Source organism: Pleurodeles waltl, chromosome 1_1 (assembly GCF_031143425.1).
Source record: "Pleurodeles waltl isolate 20211129_DDA chromosome 1_1, aPleWal1.hap1.20221129, whole genome shotgun sequence".
Taxonomy (NCBI): domain Eukaryota; kingdom Metazoa; phylum Chordata; class Amphibia; order Caudata; family Salamandridae; genus Pleurodeles; species Pleurodeles waltl.
The window spans coordinates 814,972,521-814,989,869 of NC_090436.1; positions in this window are offsets into that span (position 1 = coordinate 814,972,521).

Below are 17,349 nucleotides of genomic sequence, written 5' to 3' on the forward strand. Positions count from 1 at the left end.
GGAAAGGCACCTGGCGTCGCAATGCAAGATTGTGAAGCATACAGCAGGCCACGATGATATGGCACACCTTCTTTGGTGAGTACATGAGGGATCCACCTGTCATATGCAGGCACCTAAACCTGGCCTTCAGGAGCCCTAATGTCCTTTCTATGATCCTCCTAGTTCGCCCATGGGCCTCATTGTACCGTTCCTCTGCCCTGGTCCTGGGATTCCTCACTGGGGTCAATAGCCAAGGCAGGTTGGGGTAACCAGAGTCACCTAATAGCCACACACGTTGTCTCTGTAGCTGTTCCATCACATAGGGGATGCTGCTATTTCGCATGATGTACGCGTCATGCACTGACCCAGGGAACTTGGCATTTACATGGGAGATGTACTGGTCAGCCAAACAGACCACCTGGACATTCATCGAATGGTAATTTTTCCGATTTCTGTACACCTGCTCATTGTCTTTTGGGGGGACTAAAGCCACATGGGTCCCATCAATGGCACCAATGATGTTGGGGATATGCCCAAGAGCATAGAAATCACCCTTCACTGTAGCCAAATCACCCTCCTCAGGGAAAACAATGTATCTCCACATGTATTTCATCAGGGCAGACAACATTCTTGACAAAACCTTAGAAAACATAGGCTGAGACATCCCAGGTGACATGGCCACTGTTGTCTGAAAAGACCCACTTGCCAAAAAATGGAGTACTGACAGAACCTGCACCAGAGGGGGAATCCCTGTGGGTTGGCGGATGAGGGACATCAGGTCTGGCTCCAGCTGGGCACACAGTTCATGTATAGTGGCTCGGTCAAGTCGGTATCGGAGTATAATATGTCGTTCTTCCATTGTCGACAGGTCCACCAGCGGTCGGTACACGGGAGGATTCATCCTTCTCCTCGCAAGTCCCAGCGGACGGTGCCTAGGAAGGACAACATGGAGTAGAGTCAAGCAACCCACAGGTACGTAACCACAGCTTGCACAGTACAAGAATCGCTAGTCATTGAAAGGCTTGTATGATTGGCAATGCAAGGCCTAGGCCTGTGTGACGCAGTAGAAATTAAGCCATGTGGGCCCTTGAAATGGCGGCTGCCTGACCTGTGAAGTGTGACAGTGGGACGTGAGGTCAATGCCCTGGCGTGCGATTTGTCATGCGGAAAAATTATGATATTTCCTTTCCCACCCTGTACATGTCAAATAGGTCAGCGCCCATCAGAAAGTCGACATTTGGCGTGCCATTGCCAAGGAAGTCCGGGCCCTGGGGGTCCACAACAGACGGGGCACCCACTGCCGAAAGAGGTGGGAGGACATCCGCCGCAGGACCAGGAAGACCGCTGAGTCACTGCTGGGGATGGCCTCCCAACCTAGGAGGGGTGCCAGTCGTACCCTGACTCCCCTGATGTCCCGGATCCTGGCGGTGGCCTACCCCGATTTGGATGGGCGCGTGAGGACATCACAGCAGACACAAGGGGGTGAGTACCAGCACATTCAGCTATCTTTACGCGCAGTGAAGGCGTCTGGGTGGGGGAGGAGGGGTGTGGGTGAAATTAGGCCAGGGCGCTTTCTGTAGTGTAGTCCTCTCCTTTAGGCATGGCCCTGTGCCCCCGCCCCCCACCTCTGTAGGGTGACAAGTACAGCTATCCATGCTCCTGCATCACCCATGTGCGCATTTGTTGTCTCTAGACCTGTTGGCCTAGTCACAAGTACTGAGTAGTGTACCCCGATTGCGCGGCGTAGTGCATGAGGCTCCTGTGTCTGTCCTCTCCGCCAACGGTGTTGACAATGCATGCACTCAACCTGTTTTTATTTCTCCCCCCACCCTTTTTCTTTATCTTCTTTTGCATGTGTGCATTAGCATCATCAGGCAGAGGAGAATTGGCATCGGAGCACGAGGGAGCTGCAACTCACAAGGCCCCGGTGGGCCATGGTACAGACACCGAGGGCACCAGTGATACGGAGGGCGAGGGGAGCACCACAACGGGGACCCGTGATGACACCAGCGACACCGACACGTCCTCGGAAGGGAGCTCCCTAGCGGTGGCGGCAACATCCGGGCCCCCTGCCTCTACAGGTACAGCCGCCACCCAGCGCACCAGCTCCGCCCTCCCAGCAGCCCCTCAGCCTTCGCTCTGTGCCCGCTCGCCCAAGAAGGCGAGCATCTCCTTCGCCCCAGGCACCTCAGGCCCTGCCCCTGTTACCCCTGCTGCCCTCAGTGAGGAGGTCATTGACCTCCTACAGACCATCATTGTTGGGCAGTCTACCCTTTTGAATGCCATCCAGGGGGTAGAGAGGGAGGTGCATCGGAGCAATGCATACCTGGAGGGCATTCATTCGGGTCAGGCTGCCCATCAACGATCGTTCAATTCTCTGGCCTCAGCACTGACGGCAGCCATTGTCCCTATTTCCAGCCTCCCTCTTCTAACTGCCTCCACCCTGTCTCTGTCTCCTGTTCCTCAGCCTATCCCATCCACACCATCAGACCAGCCTGCACACACCTCAACACCCAAGGGCAGCTCATCCAGACATAAACACCACAGATCACACAAACATTCACCCAAGCAACACCCAGATGCAGACATGCCAACAGTCACTACCACCTCTGTGTCCCCCTCCTCCTCGTCTCCCTCCTCCCTCCCTGTGACGTCTCCACTCACACCTGCATGCACACCACCAACAGCCAGTACTTCCATCACCACCACACCCTCCAGTACAGTCCGCACACGTGCAGTCACCACCCCCACTGCCATTTACACGTCCCCTGTGTCCTCTCCCACTGTGTCTGTCACCCCCTCTTCCAAGACACACAAACGCAGGCAGCCACCCACCCAACAGCCAACCACCTCACAACAGCCTACGTCACAAGCACCTGCACCCAAAGACAGCACACCTGACTCTCTTGCAACCACATCCTCTTCCTCCACTCCCATAACCACTACACCTACCCTTTACCTTGGTCCTAAAAAAGTTTACCTCTCCAGTCTTAACCTCTTTGCCCCACCTGACCCACCCCCTCCATCTGCTAAGAGTCCCAAGAGCACCTCAGCCACCACCAGCCCGGCTTCAAGTGTCACCATAGTGCATGGATTTTGGAGTCCACCCTTTGCCAGCAGTGATACATCGGTCAGCAGCAAGGGGACAGCCAGCCCCCCCCCCCTGGAAAGAGGACCCGTAAAATCAAGGGCCGCCGCAAGAAGACTGACACGGCTGCCCCCAAGGACCAAAGTTCTGCCACTTCACCTGCCACAACATCCAGGGGAGGCAAGGGCCAGAGAGCCTCATCGAAGGAGGGCAAGGGCAGCAGGGCGGAGAAGTCAGCCAGCAGGAGCGCGGACCAGGAGGGCCCCACAAGCCCCATCCCGGGTGTGAGGGAGGACACCCAAGGGCCCAGGACTCCGTCACCGAAGGGTCCAGCAACTGCACGGTCGGAGGGCGACTGAGCAGGGAGTCCTGGCCAGGTCTGGCTCCCTTGAATGACTGGACAAGCACTGCTGAAGAGGGCCCCGCCGTGCAGAAAGACACCGCTGAAGAGGGCCCGCTGTGCAGAAAGGCACCGCTGAAGAGGGCCCCGCAGTGCAGAAAGACACCGCTGAAGAGGGCCCCGCCGTGCAGAAAGGCACCGCTGAAGAGGGCCCCGCCGTGCAGAAAGGCACCGCTGAAGAGGACCCCGCCAAGAAAGACACCGCTGAAGAGAGCCCCGCCGTGCAGAAAGGCACAGCTGAAGGGGGCCCCGCCGTGCAGAAAGGCACTGCTGAAGAGGGCCCCGCCGTGCAGAAAGGCACCGCTGAAAAGGGCCCCGCCAAGAAAGACACCGCTGAAGAGGGCCCCGCCGTGCAGAAAGGCACCGCTGAAGAGGGCCCCGCCAAGAAAGTCACCGCTGAAGAGGGCCCGGCCGTGCAGAAAGGCACCGCTGAAGGGGGCCCCGCCGTGCAGAAAGGCACCGCTGAAGAGGGCCCCGCCGTGCAGAAAGACACCGCTGAAGAGGGCCCCGCCGTGCAGAAAGGCACCGCTGAAGAGGGCCCCGCCAAGAAAGACACCGCTGAAGAGGGCCCCGCCGTGCAGAAAGGCACCGCTGAAGGGGGCCCCGCCATGCAGAAAGGCACCACTGAAGAGGGCCCCGCCAAGAAAGACACCGCTGAAGAGGGCCCCGCCGTGCAGAAAGGCACCGCTGAAGGGGGCCCCGCCGTGCAGAAAGGCACCGCTGAAGAGGGCCCCGTCAAGAAAGACACCACTGAAGAGGGCCCCGCCGTGCAGAAAGGCACAGCTGAAGAGGGCCCCGCCAAGACAGGCACCGCTGCACAGGGCCCCGCCGTCTCAAGCATCGCTCCGCTGGGCCCTTCCTCTCAAGCACCGCTCCGCTGGGCCCTTTATCTCAAGCACCGTTCCGCTGGGCCCTTCCTGTCAAGCACCGCTCCGCTGGGCACCGCTGTCTCAAGCACCGCTCCGCTGGGCCCTTCCTCTCAAGCACCGCTCCGCTGGGCACCGCCGTCTCAAGCACCGCTCCGCTGGGCCCTTCTTCTCAAGCACCGCTCCGCTGGGCCCTTCCTCTCAAGCACCGCTCTGCTGGGCACCGCCGTCTCAAGCACCGCTCCGCTGGGCCCTTCCTCTCAAGCACCGCTCCGCTGGGCACCACCGTCTCAAGCACCGCTCTGCTGGGCCCTTCCTCTCAAGCACCGCTCTGCTGGGCCCTTCCTCTCAAGCACCGCTCCGCTGGGCACCGCCGTCTCAAGCACCGCTCCGCTGGGCCCTTCCTCTCAAGCACCGCTCTGCTGGGCCCTTCCTCTAAAGCACCGCTCCGCTGGGCCCTTCCTCTCAAGCACCGCTCCGCTGGGCCCTTCCTCTCAAGCACCGCTCCGCTGGGCCCTTCCTGTCAAGCACCGCTCCGCTGGGCACTGCCGTCTCAAGCACCGCTCCGCTGGGCCCTTCCTGTCAAGCACCGCTCCGCTGGGCACCGCCGTCTCAAGCACCGCTGGCCCAATGACAGTGCCGGTTCTGTGTCGAGCTACTGTTCACGCTTCACTCGGGCCACCCTGCCTCCTCCATTACCTGTGGAGACTGTTATCCACTTGTGAGACTGTGGCTTTGCACTCCCCAGGATGGTACAGTGGGCAAACCACCCACTGTAGAGACTTGTGAGACTGTGGCTTTGCACTCCCCAGGATGATACAGTGGGCAACCCACCCACTGTAGAGACTTGAGAGACTGTGGCTTTGCACTCCCCAGGATGGTACAGTGGGCAACCCACCCACTGTAGAGACTTGTGAGACTGTGGCTTTGCACTCCCCAGGACGGTACAGTGGGCAACCCACCCACTGTAGAGACTTGAGAGACTGTGGCTTTGCACTCCCCAGGATGGTACAGTGAGCAACCCACCCACTGTAGAGACTTGAGAGACTGTGGCTTTGCACTCCCCAGGATGGCACAGCGGGCATGGTGGCCCACTCGTGGATCTGGCGTCGTGGACTCATGTGGCTGTGGTGCCCCCCTTCCCTTCCCCCTGAGGTGCCTGTAGTTTTATCATCTGATGCCCCTGCAGTGTTCTCTCCAACGGACTCAGGTCTCCTGTGTGGGCTTTGCCCATGTGTTGATACACTTCGGCCCACGGACAGTTGAAATTTAAGTGACTGTGCAGGACTTATTGCCTCTGTTTATCGGTTACGCAATGTTTTTACTTGATTTTTTACAATTCATATTGCTATTTTACCATGACTTCAATGAACCTATTGTCATACATAAATTTTGTTTCTCAATTTAATTATGTCTGTGCATTATTCCGGGGGGTTTGGGTGGTGTCACTGTGACTTGGTGCTCTGCATTGGTGTGTAGATAGTTAGGGGGGGGGCGCGTATGTGTGTGCCCATAACCCTTTCTCCTCCCCCCTCCCCTGTGTCGTAGGTGCAGTACTCACCGTTGTTGTCTGCGCCGGCGTTCGTACTCGTGGTAGATAAGCAGGTAGACGAGAGCAGGTAGGATGTTCAATTCGGGTTCCATGCTGTCCTCCGTCCTCGTGGAGTGAGCGTTTTCCCGTTCATAGTCTGTTTCCGCTGTGTTTTTATCGGCGGGGCTCCCGCCCCGGAAAAGGTGGCGGATTGGTGAGTTGTGATAGGGTGGGCGGTACGTTGTCTGCCGCCTGCCTGTTGGCGGTGACCACTGCGCTGTTTGTTTGTCCCGCCGTGGTGGTCGGAGTGTTAAAGTGGCGGTCTGTGTTGGCGGTTCCCGCCAGGGTCAGAATTCATTTTGTTTTACCGCCTGCCTGTTGGCAGGTGGGCCGCCGCTTTATCACCGACCGCCAGGGTTGGAATCACCCCCAATGTCTGATATACCCCTTTCGGGAGGTCTGTATCTGTAAATTTGATCATTTAGACAGTATGATTCAATCATGTATGCTTTGCTATGTTTCAGACATCTTGACAGCCTATGAGCTAAACAATGTAATGTAATCTCTTCTTTGACAAGACACTTGTATATATGTGTTTGGGTGGCATGGTTGTAATCCTGAGCTGGACACTGTGTAAATGTAAAATATCCCTGCTTCCACAAGTAGCTTGTTTTTTTTATTGTATGGTTCATATGTTCTTACATAGCTACATTGCTAAATGTAAAATTTAAGACAGCATACAATGAGTGTGTGTCTGGTGAATTTATAACAGTTCTAAGGGTGAAAACAAACTTGGGGTCAGTCATGGTGAATGAAATCATAGGAGTAGATGCCGCACCATCAGAAGTCCGAAGTCCTGGGCACTCCTCCCATGAGAAATGGAATGTGGTTCGGGATCATGTGTGACACACAAAGGAGGACATTAAGGATGAGGGTTCTTGCTAGCAGTGGTAGGTGTCTTGCAATCCGCACCTTTTGGAGTTTTACATTGACGTCCCCGCTTGCGAGCGTGGTGGGGTGCAGCTGCTGCAGAGACAGGGGTGTTAGAGAGTGGTTGGTCCTCTAGCAGGGCCTATTTTCCTATGTTTGCAGCAGATGTACTTGGGCTTAATGTAGTTGGCCCACAGGAAGGGATAGATGGTGGAGGGAAAGCTCTGCTTAGAGTTGTATGAATGTCCCTCACCATCAATGTTAGGGTAGCCATGTTAAAATTATGGTTCTCATTTTGTTGGGTCATGTCCCTTTGCAGCTGCCTAATTTCACTGAGTTCAGTTAGCACATGAAGTGTACCTTGGGACTCCTGCTAGACCCCGAAGACTTTGTTGATGGTATCCTGGTCAGGAGTGGCCCCAGTGGCTTCACTCTGCTGGCCCACGGCTTCCCTCCCAAGGACCCTACCCCCATGAGCCTGCACCCTTGGCACAAGGGGCCCGCTCAAACTGGATCCTTGACCTTCAGTGTCAGGATTTTTGATTTGTACCTCAGGACCCAGGATTTTGGGGCACAAGATGGTAGCACCTGTGCAAGGTACACAGGTTGGGGGCATGTTCTGTGATGTAGAAGCAACTGGGGTGGGAGGTATTATTGTGAGCACAGTAAGACTCACTGTTGCAATCTGACCAGGCTGCCTAGATGGGCCAGGACCATCATCCACATCCACATATCCAGGAGTGTCATCATCACTGAGATCTTCATCCAGGTGGGTTGGGAGTCTTGTTGGTGGACAATGGCTGACAGGTGTGCTGCCTCTTCAACCTGTTGAGAAATAGAAAACATTGTCTTTGGGTCAAGTATGGAATCTATATCCAAAGTTTTTGTGTCATTGTAAGTGGAGCCCTTGGAAAATCTTAAGTGGTAGGTTTGCTGATTGTGCTATGTTACATTGGTATTGAAGTTGTTGACATGACATGTGAAGCTTGCAGAAACTATTAGACTCAAGCAGCTCATTAGATGTGGTGATCAGTTGAACTTTAGATGAGCGAATGAACATGCCATCTTAAAAACTAATAAGCCAACACAGTGGTGAGGAAACTTGTGTATTCACCATTCCAAGGCATAGCTGTGTGAAATACAGGCAAACACACAACTTTGTGGTATATGTAGCTGTAGCCATCATATAAGCAGTGCTCAGTCAATGTGTTAGCCACCACTACCAATCTGATGGCGCAGCTTCATGCCTTAGGAATATTTGATGTACACACTTGATAAGGTGTCATTTCTTGTCAAGAACCCTCTGAGCTGGTATGCCATAACCCCTGTGGGGTATGATAGAAAAGCGAAAGGACTACAGGTCAAGAAATACACGCTTTTTTGGAAGAGTAAAGGGGCATTATTCCCATAAACTCTCAGTGTTGTTTTTTAATCTTGACCAACATCCCCTATCATCAAGTAAAAAGGAGTTCCTAGAGGATAGTTGAGTCAATTTTACTCCACGTTTATTTTGCACCTTTTTCTTTTCTCTCCATTGGTCTGTCCTACATGATTCAGAAGTTGGCCTAGTGACCCCTTCGACGGTCCCGTCAGACATTGCAGTGCCAGTCTGGCGCGGAGCAAGCTTGATGATGATACCTGAGGGCCCTTGCTTCTGAGATGGCTCTTACTTCGGATTTACTTATATTCCAAAATATAGGGTGTCATTATGACCCTGGCGGTAGGCGGAGAACCGGCGGTAAGACTGACAACAGGCTGGCGGTCTTACTTTGTGGAATTATGACCATGGCGTTTACCGCCATAGTCATTCGCCGGTTCTCCGTTCTGTCCGCCAGGGCGGTGACGACCGCTGGGCTGGAGACCTGGGTCTCCAGCCCGCCGGCCGTCACTAGACCGCTGGGGGTATTTGGACCCGGCTTACCGCCGTGTATTTCCAGCGGTTTGAACCGCCATGAAATCTATGGCGGTAAACACTATCAGTGCCAGGGAATTATTTCCCTGGCACTGATAGGGGTCTCCCCCACCCCCCACCCACACCCCAACTTGCTCCCCTACCCCCCCACCACCCCTGTCATCCCCCAAAGGTGGCAGGACCCCCCTCCCCACCCCGACCCCCAACATCACATCACCCATACCCACACGACACGCACGCAGGCACCACCTACACACTTACACGCACACACGCCGACATACATGCCTACATCCACACACACCCACATTCAAACATACACACACAAATCCATACAGACATACCCACAGACATACACGCACTCATTCCCATACACACAAAACCCCCGCAAGCATACACGCACTCACACACCCCATCTACATACACACACGCACACCCCCATGCACCTACACAACACACAACATCCCCCACCCCCCTCCAACAGAACACCGCCACGGCGAATCACAGGACGTGATTCGCTGGGCGGTGTTCTGTTGGCGTGGCGGTTGAGGTGGAGCAACCTCCACTTCCCCGCCTCCCGCCAGTATGGCTGTTGGTAGCTCTCCGTCCGTAAAAGGACGGAGAGCTGCCAACGGTCATAATAGGCCGAGCGGCAAACCACCACCACTGGCGGTCTTCCGCACGGTGGTCCCTCAGCGGTCTTGGAAAAGACTACCAAGGTCAAAATGACCCCCAAAGTCTTTTTGAAACTATTTGTTGCCTCCTATTGGAACAGCGTGTCTTTTTTGAAGATTATGTTACAGTAGGGAGGTTGTACACTGGACCAATTAACCTCCTCGTCCCCAATTTGTTGTGAATACATTGATGATATCCTAATCTTCTCTGAGAATCTGCACGAACATGTGTCACATGTTCGATCAATCCTTGCAAGATTACTAGAACACAACCTCTACGTAAAATTGGAGAAGTGTGCTTTTCATGTGGAATGAGAAGAATTAATTGGATTCATTTTGTCACCTAAAAGGGTTAGTATGGATCCAGCGCAGGTAAAAGCAGTTCGAGATTGGCCCCCTCCTTGCAGTGTTAAGGAATTACAAAGTTTCTTGGGGTTTGCCAAATTCTATCAAAGATTTTTTTCCAATCTCTCGCAAGCAGTCTGCCCCATCACACGTTTATTAAAAAAAAGAGTGAAATTCAAATGGTCTAGAGAAGTAGATAGAGCTTTTAATTTTCTGAAAGATTCTTTCATCACAGCCCCAATTCCGTTACACCCACATCTAAGTAAGCCTTATTATGTTGGAGCACATGCTTCAGAAACAGCCACTGGGGGTATTCTTTTTCAGTTTCATAAAAATACAGGACAATTGCATCCAGCAGCCTTCTTTTCTCGAAAATTGACTTCAGCTGAAATAAATTATTCCATTGCAGATAAGGAAATTTTGGCAGTCAAAGAGACTTTTGGCGAATGGAAACACTACTTATTGGGAGCTCAGCATAAGATAACTGTTTATACTGACCACTGGAAAATACAATTTCTGAAATCAGCCCACACCTTAACAGCAAGGCAATTGTTTTTGGTCCCCATATTTCACAGACTTTCATTTTGTCATCACTTTTCGACCTGGAACAGCCAGTGGAAAGGCAGATGCCTTGACCAGGATCGATGTCATTCCTTCTAAAGAAATTCCAGAAAAGAGTTTAATAATTCCAAAGGAGAAGTGTGTATTAACTGTTCATTATGCAGAACTAGCCCAGGGAATCCAAGTTTTAACGAAAGAGGAGATATTGAAGTGGTCCAACGAAGCTCCAGACAGATCAATTAAGGAAGGATTGCCTTATTATGAAGATGCGTTGTACATACCAACATTAGAACTGCAAGAACAGGTCCCTAAGGATTATCACAATGATCAATTGGCTGGTCACAAAGGAGTCCAAAAGACTCAAGATTTGATACAGAGACATTTTTGGTGGTCTAAAATGGAAACTCAGATAAGACAATATGTGTCAACTTGTGAAAAGTGTTAAAAAGGAAATTCCAACAGGTTAGCCCCCCAAGGCCTTTTAAGACCTTTACCCATAGCTCCTCACTCCTGGTATACAGTTACCATGGATCTCGTAGTAGATCTTCCCAGTAGTCAAGGTTATAGTACAATCTTGGTTTTTGTAGACACCTTTATTAAAATGGCACATTTCATCCCTCTAAAGAATATTCCTCGAGCCCCACAAGTTGTTCAGTTATTTCCACAACATGTAGTACGAGCTCATGGGTTCAAAAAATGCTCGTTTCTGATCGGGATCCCAATTCATTTCCCACTTTTGGAGAGCCTTTGCCTAACGATTAGGAATCGAGTCACGTTTTTCTACAAGTTATCACCCAGAATCAGATGGGCAAACATGGAGAGCAAGCCAAGACTTAGAACAATATTTGTGGCTCTATTTATTTGACCAAGAGGAGGAATGGCCGGAGTTGGTTTGGGCCGCTGAATTTGCTTATAACAATGCGGTGCACTCAACCTTTTACCCAAATCAAGGAAGGCATCCTAATGTAATTTTGGGTAAAGAGGATAACACAGTTCCAGCAGTAGAAGATTTAGTGAAAAGAATTCAGACCACCTTAGTGAGAGCCCAGAAAAACACAAACCAAGCAAAAATTTGATATAAAACTCAGGCAGATAAAAAAAGAGAGAGACCTATTTTTACAAAGGATGGCAATGTTTGGTTATCCACACATCATTTATACCTCAAAGGAAATCACAAGTTTCAGCCTCGATTCATTGGTCCCTTCAAAGAGGACAAAATGATCAAGCCAATGGCAGTCAAATTGCAATTAACCTGCACAGTTGAAAATACATCCAGTTTTTCATGTTTCATTGTTAAAGAACAGTCCTTCAGGTTTACAAGTAAATACTCCTCCAACTTCAATTCGGATTAACTCTACAGACGAGTTTGAGGTACATCAGACCTTGGATTAAAAAATAAGAAAGGGCAAATTGTCTGATTTAATAGACTGTAGGGGATATGGTGTAGAAGAAAGATCTTGGGAATCTCATAACAATGTGCATGCCTGAAGATTAATCGATAATTTCCACAAGATGTATCCAGACAAACGCAAACTGTTGGACCGTTCTTTGAGCTGGAGTACTGTCAAGAACCCTCAAAGCTGTTATGCCCTGACCCCTGTGGGGTATGATAGAAAAGCAAAAGGACTACAGGCCAAGAAATATCTGCAGTGGAAAAGACAATCTTATTTTCTTTGAGATTATTCTTTGAGTTGTTTGCAGACTTTGTAAAGAAAGAACTGTGAGATAAATCCAAGATGGCCGCCAAGCAATCCAACCACTAGTTTGCATGTCTAGTGTTTTCATTTTTTGAGATCGAGTTAATAATGCGCTTGCGCACTTCAACTGTGTTTTGACAGGGATTCAGAGGTGTCTGAGGAGAGCGCGTTTCTTGAGGTAGAGTTTCCAGAGCTGTTCCGTATCTAAGAAAGAGAAGAATACGTCAAGTAAGCAAAAAATAATCCAGTATTTAGATAAAAGATTCACAGTTCATTCGCTGTGATATAGAAGGAAATTCAGCAAGGTTCGTATAGTGTGGAGAAAATAAGAACATCCAAGTCTACCGCAAATAATAAATGTTACGATTGTTCAAAGACTAAAATTGTATTTAACTCGGTAAAGGGAACGTCTGGCAAAATTTCAGTAATGCGAAAACTGCAAGGAATATTCTTATAATCTATAAACTAAATTCCTGTGACAGTCGAAGGTAACACAATTCAGGAATTCAGTCGAAGGTGTTAATATAACGCAAGTATTAGAGACTAGATGATATTGTGACTAAAAAGGATTTCTGAGAAAAGACAATAAAATAATTGCATTCTTACAAATCATAAGGCCTTACTAAACATTTACACTTTATACATATATATATATATATATAATATATGTATATATATATATATATGCATAAAGCGTAAATTCGTTCAGAAAAGAGTGAAGCAAAACCAATTGATGAGACATACTTGAAAAAAGACAGAATTGTTCACGAAGAAAAGATCTAATTTACTTAACTTCAATTATAAGAACATCTTTAGAATAAGTGTATATAAATTAACAAATACTATATATATATGTGAGAGAGGCAAATTCCTCAGAAGATTCAGGTAAAGGGTTCTGAAGTAAATATGATAGATTTCTAGTCAAGTGTTGTAATATTGTATATAGAAAAGTGTCCCATGTAATTGTGTTTGTAATCTTTCAGGTGTCACCCCTCTAGGGTGCTCGGAATGGAGAACTTTGTTCATTGCGGGTAGCCTGGATTGGGGATCCTTCTTCTGCTCCTGAGGAAATTGAATCAAAGATCTGTGACATTCCTGTCCACAATTGTTTCATTTTGGGATACCAGGAGAATAGCAAGCTAGGTAGACAGACAAGTCTCTGAGTTGAGCATGATATGTAGATTGCTCACTCCCATGTGAGTGAACGTTAGTTGTGAGATGGTAAACAGGTGAATTTGGGAAAGTGCAGAATGGCCTGTTGGTTTGATTTACAGAAACAGGGCCTCCTGGTAGTTGTATTCATGTCACTCTCTTGATTTCCCAATACATTACAAATGTTTAGCCTTACATATTTTTTGCAACACAGCAGTTAGTTGGGCCATACATTTACATGTTGACACATACCATGGGTCCTGGAATTAGATTTTGCTATTGAAACACTTACAGACCCAATCCAACATATAGAATGTAATGGGGATTGATACATGTGGTGTTATGTACAACAATACACATTGACAAGCTTTCATCTCTGCTTCTCAGGGTATTGCATGTTGGGAAAGTAAATGAACAACCCAGTAGCAAAAGGTGAGATGTGAGCATGGAGGACATTCAAGATTTTTGACAGTTTTTGTGCTGTAACTTATCAGAGTTCTCTCCCTTAGGTATTCCTGCCAAGCCCTCTGGATGCAGGATGGCCAAGAGCTTCTCCTGCCAGGGAAAGAGTTGTGAAGCCAGTCTTATTGGCCTCCAGGTGTTACCTGGAGACCAGGGAAAGCACCTTCCACCTCAGGTCATTCCTCCTCTTCCCAATTTTCTCCTTTGGGCTCAGGGTGGTGCCTACAGCATTCACTCTGTCGACTATCCTACACATTTCCATTTTCCCACTGAAAGGAGTATTCTGGACTTGGGCCAAACAATTGTAGCTCTGCTCTTATGATTTCATCCACAATGACTCCCAATACCTCTTCAGAAAAACGTGGATTTTTGGGACGTGACATGGATGTAAATTAAAGTGGGTGAGAGGGACTTAGTTAACAAGAAAAATGATGCAGGGTGTGTAGGAAAGTCTTTGCTCACCTCAAATGTTTTGAACAGAGACTGGTTGTTACTGACTCTTGGCTGTGCCCTGAGAACTGCTTACCAGTCCCATTGCTAGTGCTCTGTGTAAAGTGGATATGCAAATTAGGCTAAATATAATTGGCAGTATCAACCTACCTATAAGTCTCTAGTATATGACGGGGCATGTAGGTTTAGGGACCCCCGCATAGGTAGTACACCCATAGGTGCACTGCTGAGGTGTCCAGTGTCATTCTAAAGGCAGGCCTGCCTTACTGGCTGCTTTTAAGCTAAAGTTGTATGAACATTTTACTTTAGAATCAAAAGTACTTCCAAAGTCTTAAACTACCTTATTTTTACATATAAGTCACCCCTAAGGTGTGCAGTAAGTGCCCCTAGAGTTGAGTGCCATGTAACTATAAGCAAGGACCTATACAAACTGTTTATAAGCCCTGGTGAGGTAAAATAGCCAAATTCATTTTCCCCTCACTGTAGTGAATGGGCTCCAGAGGCTAAAATGGGGAATCTTTATTTTAATTATTAGATTCCACACAGGAGCCAGATATTTCTAGTTTGGTATTAAACTATTTGGCATAATAAATCCCACAACTTTCCATTGTTGGATTTAAATAACTAATTCAGGGAAAGAGTTTTAAAACTCTACCTGAAAGTTGCCAACTTCAGCTCTCTAGTACCCTTCTCTGATTGGCCAGCCTCTGGCAGCCCAGTCAGGCTGCCTTGAAGAGGTATGAAATGGCCTGGGCTGAACACAAAGGAAGTGCCTGGGGAAGGAGATCGGCCTCAGTGGATGGTGAAACAGGATGGGGGGGAAGCCAAACAGGTCTTCAAAGGAGGGAAGGACATCTTTAGCAACTCAGGACCTCCCCCATTTCCTGCAATCCCAGACAACCTGGTGTCATCTTGATTAGGTTAGGAGGGGACAGGAGAGGGATGTGTTAAGGATTTTTAACCACACCAGTGGGTGGGTTCAGCCAGACCTAACCTCCAAAATTTAGTTTCAGCCATGTTGGATTTTTAAAGAATGTTGCTCCTGTGAATTGATTTTTGCCACACTTCCCAGGAAGTGGTCATCCAAGGGGGTAGTGGGATGTCTGTGATTGGACAGTCCTCCCCCTGGTTTTAACCAAGGAGTAAGGATAAATATGGCAGACTTGCACCCACATCTCAGATCCATACAGGCAGCAACATCAGACGAAGAAGGACTGACCTGCTGGACCCCTGACCTGCACCTGGACACTGTATTATGAAGCACTGAACAGCTGCACTCTTGAGCTTCACCACAAAAAGGACTTTGCCTGACTTCAACAGGTTCACGAAGGGACTCCCTGCTTGCTACAGATGAAAACTAGCTATCCACAGTCCCCTGCATCAAATCCTGAAGAAAGTGACCAGCTGACCTCTGTCTACTGGTCACTTTGGAGTTTGAGCCAGGTGAATTGTGGGAGTTTGAGTCCTAGCCATCAAGGAGCAACTCAGAGCTTCTGGAACCTTGGAGCGAGCTGTGAACTCCAAAAGCACCTTCAAAGATCTTCTGGAATAAGATACAGAAGTTTGGAGAAGATTGGAGAACTTTTGATAAAAAGCTCCATAAAGGGACTGACCCACCGTCAAGAGTCAAGCCGGCTTACGTTGACTGCGACCTGGTCTGACTTGCAGGTTCATCCCACTGAAGTGCTCCGGAGCCCCAGGCTTCCAGGATTTCACTGGGGGCTCTGGAAAGGCCATCCAACAATGTTGTCTCGTAATCGGCTTGCTGTGGAGGGTCACCTGACGTCGGAGAGAAAAAGTTCTAAAAAGGGACAAAGTCCGAACGTGAAATGTTGACCGCGACTTCCCATGCAGCGCATCCAAGAAGGGCTCCAGGGACGCCCGAGCAAGATTCAGCTTTGGCGCGGATGAAGATTTCTGTCCTGAAAAATTGTCTAAGTCCAAAGGAAGAATTCCTTACCAAGGTCTCCTGCAACGCGTACCTGAAGAGGGCTCCAAGGTGGTCAGATCGGATTGGCGACTTCACTCGCCAAAGAAAATGTTTAAGAAAAAGACTAAGGGGCAGATTTATGGAAAGAGGTGCTGCACTTGCCCTGTACCCCTTAGCACCCCCCTACCGCCACCATGTGTGTGCCGTATTTAAAATACAGCGCATCATGGTGCAGGGTAGGGGACAATAACGTAATTTCTCATGATGCTATTGATGTACTCTGCAGGAGTAGCACCGAAATAGAGTACATAGGGCCCCATTCTAAAGAATGGAAGCCCCTTTTTAATGCATTAAAAGTGCTGTAAAAAATGGTGCAAGGAAATCTCATAGAACTCCTTGCGCTATATTTCCGGCTCCCCTAACGGGGGGGAACGTCCCCTTTGCATACATTATGGGGGTCATTACGAGATTGGCGGGCGGCTACTGCGGCCGCACTCCCGTGGACCCTATTACGACCTATACGACCCTATTACGACATCCCCGCTGGGCCGGCGGGCGCAAACCTAGTTTGCGCCCGCCGGCCCAGCGGGGATGAGGCTGCAAGATAGGAGCCGGCTCCTAATGGAACCAGCGGCCGTGCGACGGGTGCAGTAGCACCCGTCGCGCTTTTCACTGTCTGCTATGCAGACAGTGAAAAGCTGGCCGGGTCCCTGTTAGGGGGCCCCTGCACTGCCCATGCCAGTGGCATGGGCAGTGCAGGGGCCCTTAGGACACCCCTTACTGCCAAACAGGCTGGCGGTAGGGGAGTCATAATCCCCAGGGCAGCGCTGCTTGGTGGATTATCACCGCCGGGGCTAAAACAGCGAGAAACCGCAGGCCCCGGCGGTGCGACCGCGGCGCTACCGCCGCGGTCGTAATAAGGGTCTCTGTACCGCCAGCCTGTTGGCGGTACGGATGCCACATTACCCCTGGCGGTCTACAACCGCCAGGGTCGTAATGACCCCCTATGTCTGGCCAGGCATAATATAGCGCAAAGGGTTACAGAGTGGGGATTTCAGCCTTGTTAGGCCACATTAACGTAAAAAATAATGACATTAATGTATCACAAGGTGGCGCTAGGGACTTATAAAAATGCCCCTTAGTCCGAAGGTACACTTTTGACAGAGGCCTCCCGCTTGATGCAGCCGAATAGGGCTCCACCATGGTTGGCCTGAAACTTTGACTTTGCCCCGGTCGAGGTGTGATCAGATACCCAGTGATGCTTTCAGTTTCTAAGCGCTAAAAACATTCTTTTTTTTTTTTATTCATATCTCTGGTTTCCTTTATTCAATTTTATTTGTTTTGGTGTCAAAATGAAAGTAATAAGATTTTTATA